This window comes from Rattus norvegicus, chromosome 5 (genome assembly GCF_036323735.1).
Source record: "Rattus norvegicus strain BN/NHsdMcwi chromosome 5, GRCr8, whole genome shotgun sequence".
Lineage (NCBI taxonomy): Eukaryota > Metazoa > Chordata > Mammalia > Rodentia > Muridae > Rattus > Rattus norvegicus.
The window spans coordinates 39,402,389-39,409,818 of record NC_086023.1 but is presented as its reverse complement, the minus strand read 5'-3'; the positions used below and the strand labels follow the sequence as shown (position 1 = coordinate 39,409,818).

Sequence of the window (7,430 nt, the reverse complement as noted above, 5' to 3'; positions counted from 1 at the left end):
CCTCTCTATGGGCTTCTACTTGTTTATTTATGTTTTCCTGGAATTCTTTCAGGGATTTTTGTGTCTCTTCTCTATGGGCTTCTACTTGTTTACTTATGTTTTCCTGGAATTCTTTCAGGGATTTTTGCGATTCCTCTCTGTAGGCTTCTACTTGTTCTCTGAGGGAGTTCTTCACATCTTTCTTGAAGTCCTCCAGCATCATGATCAAATATGACTTTGAAACTAGATCTTGCTTTTCTGGTGTGTTTAAATATTCCATGTTTGTTTTGATGGGAGAATTGGGCTCCCTTGTTGCCATGTAGTCTTGGTTTCTGTTGCTTGGGTTCCTGTTCTTGCCTCTCGCCATCAGATTATCTCTAGTGTTACTTTGTTCTGCTATTTCTGACAGTGGCTAGACTGCCCTATAAGCCTGTGTGTCAGGAGTGCTGTAGACCTGTTTTCCTGATTCCTTTCAGTCAGTTCTGGGGACAGAGTGTTCTGCTTTCGGGCGTGTAGTTTTTCCTCTCTACAGGTCTTCAGCTGTTCCTGCGGGCCTATGTCTTGAGTTCACCAGGCAGGTCACTTGCAGCAGAAAAGTTGGTCTTACCTGTGGTCCCGAGGCTCAAGTTCGCTCACGGGGTGCTGCCCATGAGCTCTCTGCGGCGGCAGCAACCAGGAAGATCTGTGCCACCGTTTCGGGAGCTTCAGTGCCCCAGGGTTCCAGATGGCGTTTGGTATTTTCCTCTGGCGTCTGAGATGTGTTTGTGCAGAGTGCAGTCTCTTCTGGTTTCCCAGGCGTGTCTGCCTCTCTGAAGGTTTAGCTCTCCCTCCCATGGGATTTGGGTGCAGAGAACTGTTTATCCGGTCTGTTTCCTTCAGGTTCCGGCGGTGTCACAGCTTAATTTAATTTTTAATTCAAAAGAAAGAACCCAGAAATGAGAGCATTTCCAAGTTAGAATACTTTTGTACTCCAGACCTTTTGTTGTTGTTGTTGTTTGAAGGGAATAGAATTTTACCTTTCCTTTAGCAATTATTAAAGTTATAAAATTTGGGGCTGGAAGAATGGTTCAGTAGCGAAAGGCATTGGCTGCTCTTTGGGAGGACTCAGATTTGAAGCCCAGCAGCCATGTGATAGATCACAACCATCTGTAACTCCAATTCCAGTGGATCTGTTGTTTCTAACCTCTGAGGGCATTATATGAATATAGTGCACAGACACACATTCAGAGAAAATGTGCAAACTCTCTCTCTCTCTCTCACACACACACACACACACACACACACACACACACACATTTTAATGTTATGAAATTATGTTGGAGTTTGTAAGCTTATTATATTCACAATTTTATGGCATTGATGTACTTATTGGAAATACTTATTGTTTTTTTTTAAACTATTTTTGGACTCTTTTGACCACAATATGTAAGCAAACAGCTTTTAAGGTGAAGTGTTTATTCAGCTTTTAGTTTGAGATCTTTCAGTTCACTTCACCTCTAGCTCCTGGGCAGAACATCATGGTAGCAGGAGAATTTGAAAGAGGCAAAGGTTGTTTCCTCATGAAAATCAGGAAGAAGAGAGTGATCTTTGAAAACATAACCCACTGAGTCTCTTTCTCAGGAGATGGTGTGCTTCCTGATGTTTCCGCAAACTGTAATATAACAATACTTCCTAGAATATTTGAGGTTAATATTGATTATATACTTGACAGGATCTAGAATCACCCAAAGGACAAAATTGTGAGCATGCCTGTGAAGGAGTATCTAGATTAGATTAACCTTTTAAACATGTTTATAAGGACCCATGATGAGTATGAGAGATACTTTCCTGGGACAGTCTAGTTATAAGGAGGACTAGTGGAAAGGCTTTTGTCTTTTTCCAGTTTGCCTTCTTGTATTATCTATAAGTTCATTCATTTGGTTTCTTCCCCCTGCTACTACTTATACTGCTGTTGTGATTATCTGCTGATGTGAAGCCACAATTTATGGGATTTACAACATGGACTGAAGATTAGTGGCTCTCCAGAAATTTTCGATGTCTTCAAAACCAGACAGTGAATACAGATGTTTCTAGCTCCAAGGGTTGAGCTGATGTCATGTTTTCAGCTTCTCCAGTATGAGGATAGCTGTTGTTGGACTTCTCAGACTGTTAATATTGTTAAATCAAGTTAATAAATATTACATATGATACATATGAATCTATCCAATATACATACATATTCATTCTATTGCTTTTGTTTCTCCAGAGAAACAAAATACAGAGGTCAAGAATTCAGAGCATAACACCTAATGTTATGACATTTACAGAAAAGATCAACAATAATTCATTGTTGGCCTGGGATCAATTATTAACATTAAGTAACTTCAAATTATCTTCTTTATGAGAGCCAGCTTGCAGAAATATTTCCAAGATCTAAATTAAATTCATGAGCTAGCAGAACAATATAAATAAATGTTTAATTTCAATATAACCCTGTAATGTTTTCTTTGTTATACTAAAAGAAAAGCTGTGTGTATAACATAAAGCCTTCATCCACCATATCAGGCAGGATTGTTTGGACATTATACCCCAGCATCCAATCCATTTAAATGCTATTGACTTGAATGTTTCCTCCGGTGTGTCTGTGTCCTATAGTTTCCTTTTTATAAGAACAATTTGACTGGGTTAAGCTTAACAAAAGCTTTGCCCTGGGTCTTCCTTCTGTGGTATAGTTATATGTCTACCTGCAGCTCCACTTTAAATTTCACATTCAGAAAATAAAGCATTGTGCTCTATAGGAGCCAAAAGGGAAGCCCTGTACATTTACCAGTGATTCTTCTCCCCCAATGTCATCATCTCTTTGTGTGTTCTGGAATCCAGATTCCTTACAAAGCTCTAGTATGGCTGAAGAGAAATAACTCCTTTAACTGGTGTCATATTATTTATCATTGATGATATTGATAAATATCATCACTTATTCATAATTTCTTACTTCTGTACACTTTAAATGTATTTTTCAGCAATTATAAGGTGGTGAATGGCAGATGGACAGTAAGTAGATGATATATGATGCATTAGATAGATAGATGATACATGATAGGTATACATAGATGGATAGATAGAAATAGAGAGGTAGGTAGATAGACAGAAAGACAGATAGATATCCTCATGCATTGTCACCTGTGCGCTCTTAATCCAGTGGAGCAAGAGCTGGCGACAACAGAAAATTTATAGATGCTCAATGTATTGAGAGATTTTGGGCCCTGTCATATTTTCCTGGGAGGATTTATTTATCCACAACTCAGCAAGAATAACCAAGGTAGATAAGGTTTGCTGAGTTAATGATATGTTTTTTCATTTAAAATATATTCAAGCCAAATTCCTGCTATACATCCCCAGTGAAATATTTCAGATTTTATTTTCACCTCTGTGACTCTTGTTGTGCCCAGTACAAATAACAATTGGTTTCTTTCATTAGAATTTAAGCTTGATCTATGTCAATCTACTGACAAACTTATGTGCCAGGTATTCTCAAGACAGCAGAGAGAAAACACACACTATTAGAATCCAAACTTTATACACAGTGTTCTACTGGACAGTCATTATACATTAAATTCAGCTGTTTGACATTATCGACTGTGTGCTACAGTGAATTTCTTAGCTGCTTAATGATATTAAAGAATGAAAATACATTGTTTAACGTTAGAACCCCAAAGCCTAAGTAATAGAAAGTTTGAATAGTGGTTAATCTTGTAAAATTGTCATTATTTTCATGAAACGAGAACTATTCATTGAGAAATCATTTGAAATAGTTATAGTCACACAATACTAGATCTTTTATGAAATGTTTATGGTATTGTTAAGATTGTAATAATATAGTACTATTTGAATCATGACATCCCAGAATTTGCTATGTGAGTATCTTCATCAAGTATCTATTTTTTTCATGTGCCTTCAACATGTATTTTATACTTGAAACTATATTCTTCAGAATATTCTTGGAAAATTAGGAGAAAATTACCTAAGGTAACATGCAAAAAGAAGAACAAACACATATTTTTATGAGCTCATGACATGACATTGAATATGCAACCTCACTAGCTGATCCAATTATTATGGTTGTAAAATTTAGTAGCATAAGCAAATATTCATTATGCTAACAAATCATGCTGTCAAAAATTCAATCACAGCACAATGATGATAGCTCACCTTTGATCCTTACTGTGTGGGACCCCAGCTTGGAGGGTCATAGCCTGCAAACCCGTACCAGAGTATCTGGCAATTGACACAGGCTGGTGGCTAAGTCCTTGACTGCTGTTGACAATTAACTTGTGCAATAAGTCTTGTCATGTGTCATGGGCTTCATGACATTTTGACTGCAACTTATAGGCAGCTTCCAAAACCCAGGAGAAACCAAGCAGAAGTTGATATACCTTAGAATTCCTTCAGCACAAGGTCTATACTTTCCCCCTTTCCATTCAGTTATACACTTTATCCAACTTAAGAATGGAAAATGCAAATACAGAGGTGGATGCTTGCAGCCAACCCCTGAACTGAGAACAGGAGTTAGAGAAAGAACTGAAGTAGATGAAGTGGTTTGCAGTCCCATAAGAAGAACACCAACAAACCAGACTCCCCAGAGCTCCCAGAGACTAAACCACCATCCCAAGAGAACCCAGGGATGGACCTATGACTCCATCTACATATGTAGAAGAAGATGGCCTTGTTGGGTATCAATGGGAGGAGAGGCCCTTGGTCCTGTCAAGGCCCCAGTATAGGGGAATGTCAGGACAGGGGGATGGGAGGAAGTGGGTGGGTGGGTGAGGGAGCACACTCACAGAAGCAGGGGGAGTGGGATAGTGGGTTTCTGGAGGGAAACTGGGAAATGTGATGACACTTAAAATGTAAATAAAAATGCAATTAAGAACAAAAGACTGGAAAATAGATACTGCCCTTGATATAGAATCAGAATGATTTAAGAAAGAGGTTAGTATAGTTTTATGACCACTATAGAGATTATAATTTGTCATTTCCATTCCATGAATGAAGGAAGTGTGAGTATATCTAGTTAAACATGACCAGATGCAATGGATTTCCTTGACTGGAACTTCTAGCCTTCACAGTCACACAAGATTTTCTGGGCTGTCACTGCACTGCACTCTTGGTGGGGTTTACTTCATGTGGTAGTTATATAAAGCTGAAAGGGCAACCGTGGATGGAAACCTGATTTGAATATTATGATAGATAATGGATGTAAACCCACTCCTATTTACTACAACTGGATGGAGTTCAAAAGCACATTCCAAGAACAAAACCCTGTCTAGGAGGAACAGCAGTCATAGGACTGTAGAGGAATCTTAACCCAGCAATATGTCTGCTCTGGTGAGTGATCATGTTCAAAAACCTAGATCTGTGTTATCTAGCTGAAATAGAGATATACAACACACCATTAATCCCTCTAGCTGGAATTCAGAGATTTTTAAGGTAAAATTACTTTATGGAAGGAAGAAGCCATGTATAAAAGTGACAATTATGGGGCAAAGTGATGAATCAGAGAAAGATTTGACATAATAAGACAGAAAGAAGTAGATAGAATATGCCTGACTCTCAGGAGAACAGCACATGAAAGAAGCTATTTAAGAGCAGTGCAAGGAAAAGAAGGTGAGTCAGTTGGTCAGTCATTTCATCAGTGAGTGTGGAGTTGAGTCAGTTGGGAGTCAGTGTAGTGAGTTCAGTGCAGTGAGTACACTGTAGTGAGGACAGTGCAGTAGAGTTGAGTTTGTGAGTTTGTGCAGCTCAGTGCAGGTCAGCAGAGGCAGTTGAAATCAGAGAATAAGAAGTAGCCAGAAGATTAGAACAAATTGTCAGAGTTAGTTTGAAGCCAAGCAGAGCAATTCACTGAGAAGCTGAGAGAAGCCAGTTTGAATCAGTCAGCTTGGAGAGTGGTTTGAGTCAGAATAGCGGAGTTGAAACAGACAACTAGAGTTCAGAACGAAGCAAAAAGAGTGAGCTTACTCAGAAGGCCTCAAAGACAATGATTATAACTAGAGACTAAAAGTTACTTTTACACAAGTTTCTTGTCTTTCTTTTCTGTTTTTTTTTTTTTAATTTTCTCACAAACTCTCAGAATTCTCTTCACACAGCTTAATTCATGGACAGTATTGTAACAATGAAGGTTAGTTGTCTTTCCAAATATTGAACTAACTGTGCATATCTGGAAAAATCCTGCTTGGTCATAATATATATTTCTTTGTACATTTGGTTAAAATAACTTGCTATTTCTTTTTACAGTTTTCTATATTATTTGTGAATTATATTAGTCATTTTCTTCTCTGGTACATTCTTTGGTCTTATGGAATGTGTTTTTCTTCTGAGATATGTTGTGGAGAATGTGTTCATCTTTGAAGGTGAAGACTCCACAATTGCCTGTAGAGGCATCACAGGCATGGATGCTGTGTCATATGTGAAACAGTAAGTGGCAGATAAGAGATAGTCTATGTCCATATACTCTGTGTTCTGACCTGTGAACGTCTGAATGATTAGAAGCCCAACACTCTCTGACAAAAGCAAGACTGAAAGACAATCACAACACCATTTAGTACCATGGGGACCAGACAGGGAGCTAGCAGTGAATGAGTACCAGTTCAGCACTGTGTAGCTCATACCTAAGATGACCTCTGCCCAGTGCAATAACTCTCCTGAGACAATTCCTGATATTATCCTAAACAGTAAGAGATCCTGGGTGCCACCACCCAGAGAGTGGTGGAGATATGGAAAGGAAAGAGAAACAGAAGAATGTGGGCACAATGAAGAGAGGCAGAAATGAGGACTCCTAAGGAACAAGGAATAGCCTGACATGAGTAGCTAGTGAAGCCATTAGGGGCCATGTTGGGGTCCTGGCCTGTGCTGCCACTGGGGTAAATATCTGGGTATGTGTTCCTGTAGCTGCAGGGGACATGCTGATGTTTGATAGCTGTGCAAAACTGGCCCCATCCTTCTCCCATGAATAAAAGGAGAGCTGACACCAACCATATCCAGCTGCCCAGGAGAGTGATTCTGCACATTTCAAAGTTAGAGGTGAGCTAGTACAAGGATATGAGCATAGAAGAGTTGGCTCTGATATTGTGTTGAGCACGGATGAGAGAGAGAGAGATGCCACCTCTCCTCTGGCCCCTTGCCACCTGGCCCTAGGATCATGGCAGCAGGAGAGATGGTCATGACCCTCACCATCTGCAACACTCTGGAGAGAAAGCCCTGTTCTTCAGTGGGGCAGCATGGCAAAGTTAACCCTGGTGGCAAAGGGATGGACAAGCAGACCCTGGTGGAGTGACCAAAGGAGACATGGTACCCCTTTAGTTTTGGATCTCCTCAAGGGATAGTTTCCTGACTCTCACTTGCCCTTTGCCTCTTACAGCAGGCAGGAGATCTGCCCTGGAGTTATGAGAGTGGGAAAACTGTCTCTGTTCCTCACT

The 7,430-nt window shown here is 39.7% G+C and overlaps 1 non-coding gene across 1 annotated transcript; it reads left to right on the top strand.

Moving 5' to 3' along the window:
* Window positions 1–6,379: 6,379 nt before the first annotated feature.
* LOC120103316 (small nucleolar RNA SNORA17) lies at window positions 6,380–6,513 on the top strand. The gene has a single exon (XR_005505387.1). It is a non-coding gene; the product is annotated as a small nucleolar RNA SNORA17 (small nucleolar RNA).
* The last annotated feature ends 917 nt before the right edge of the window (window positions 6,514–7,430 follow it).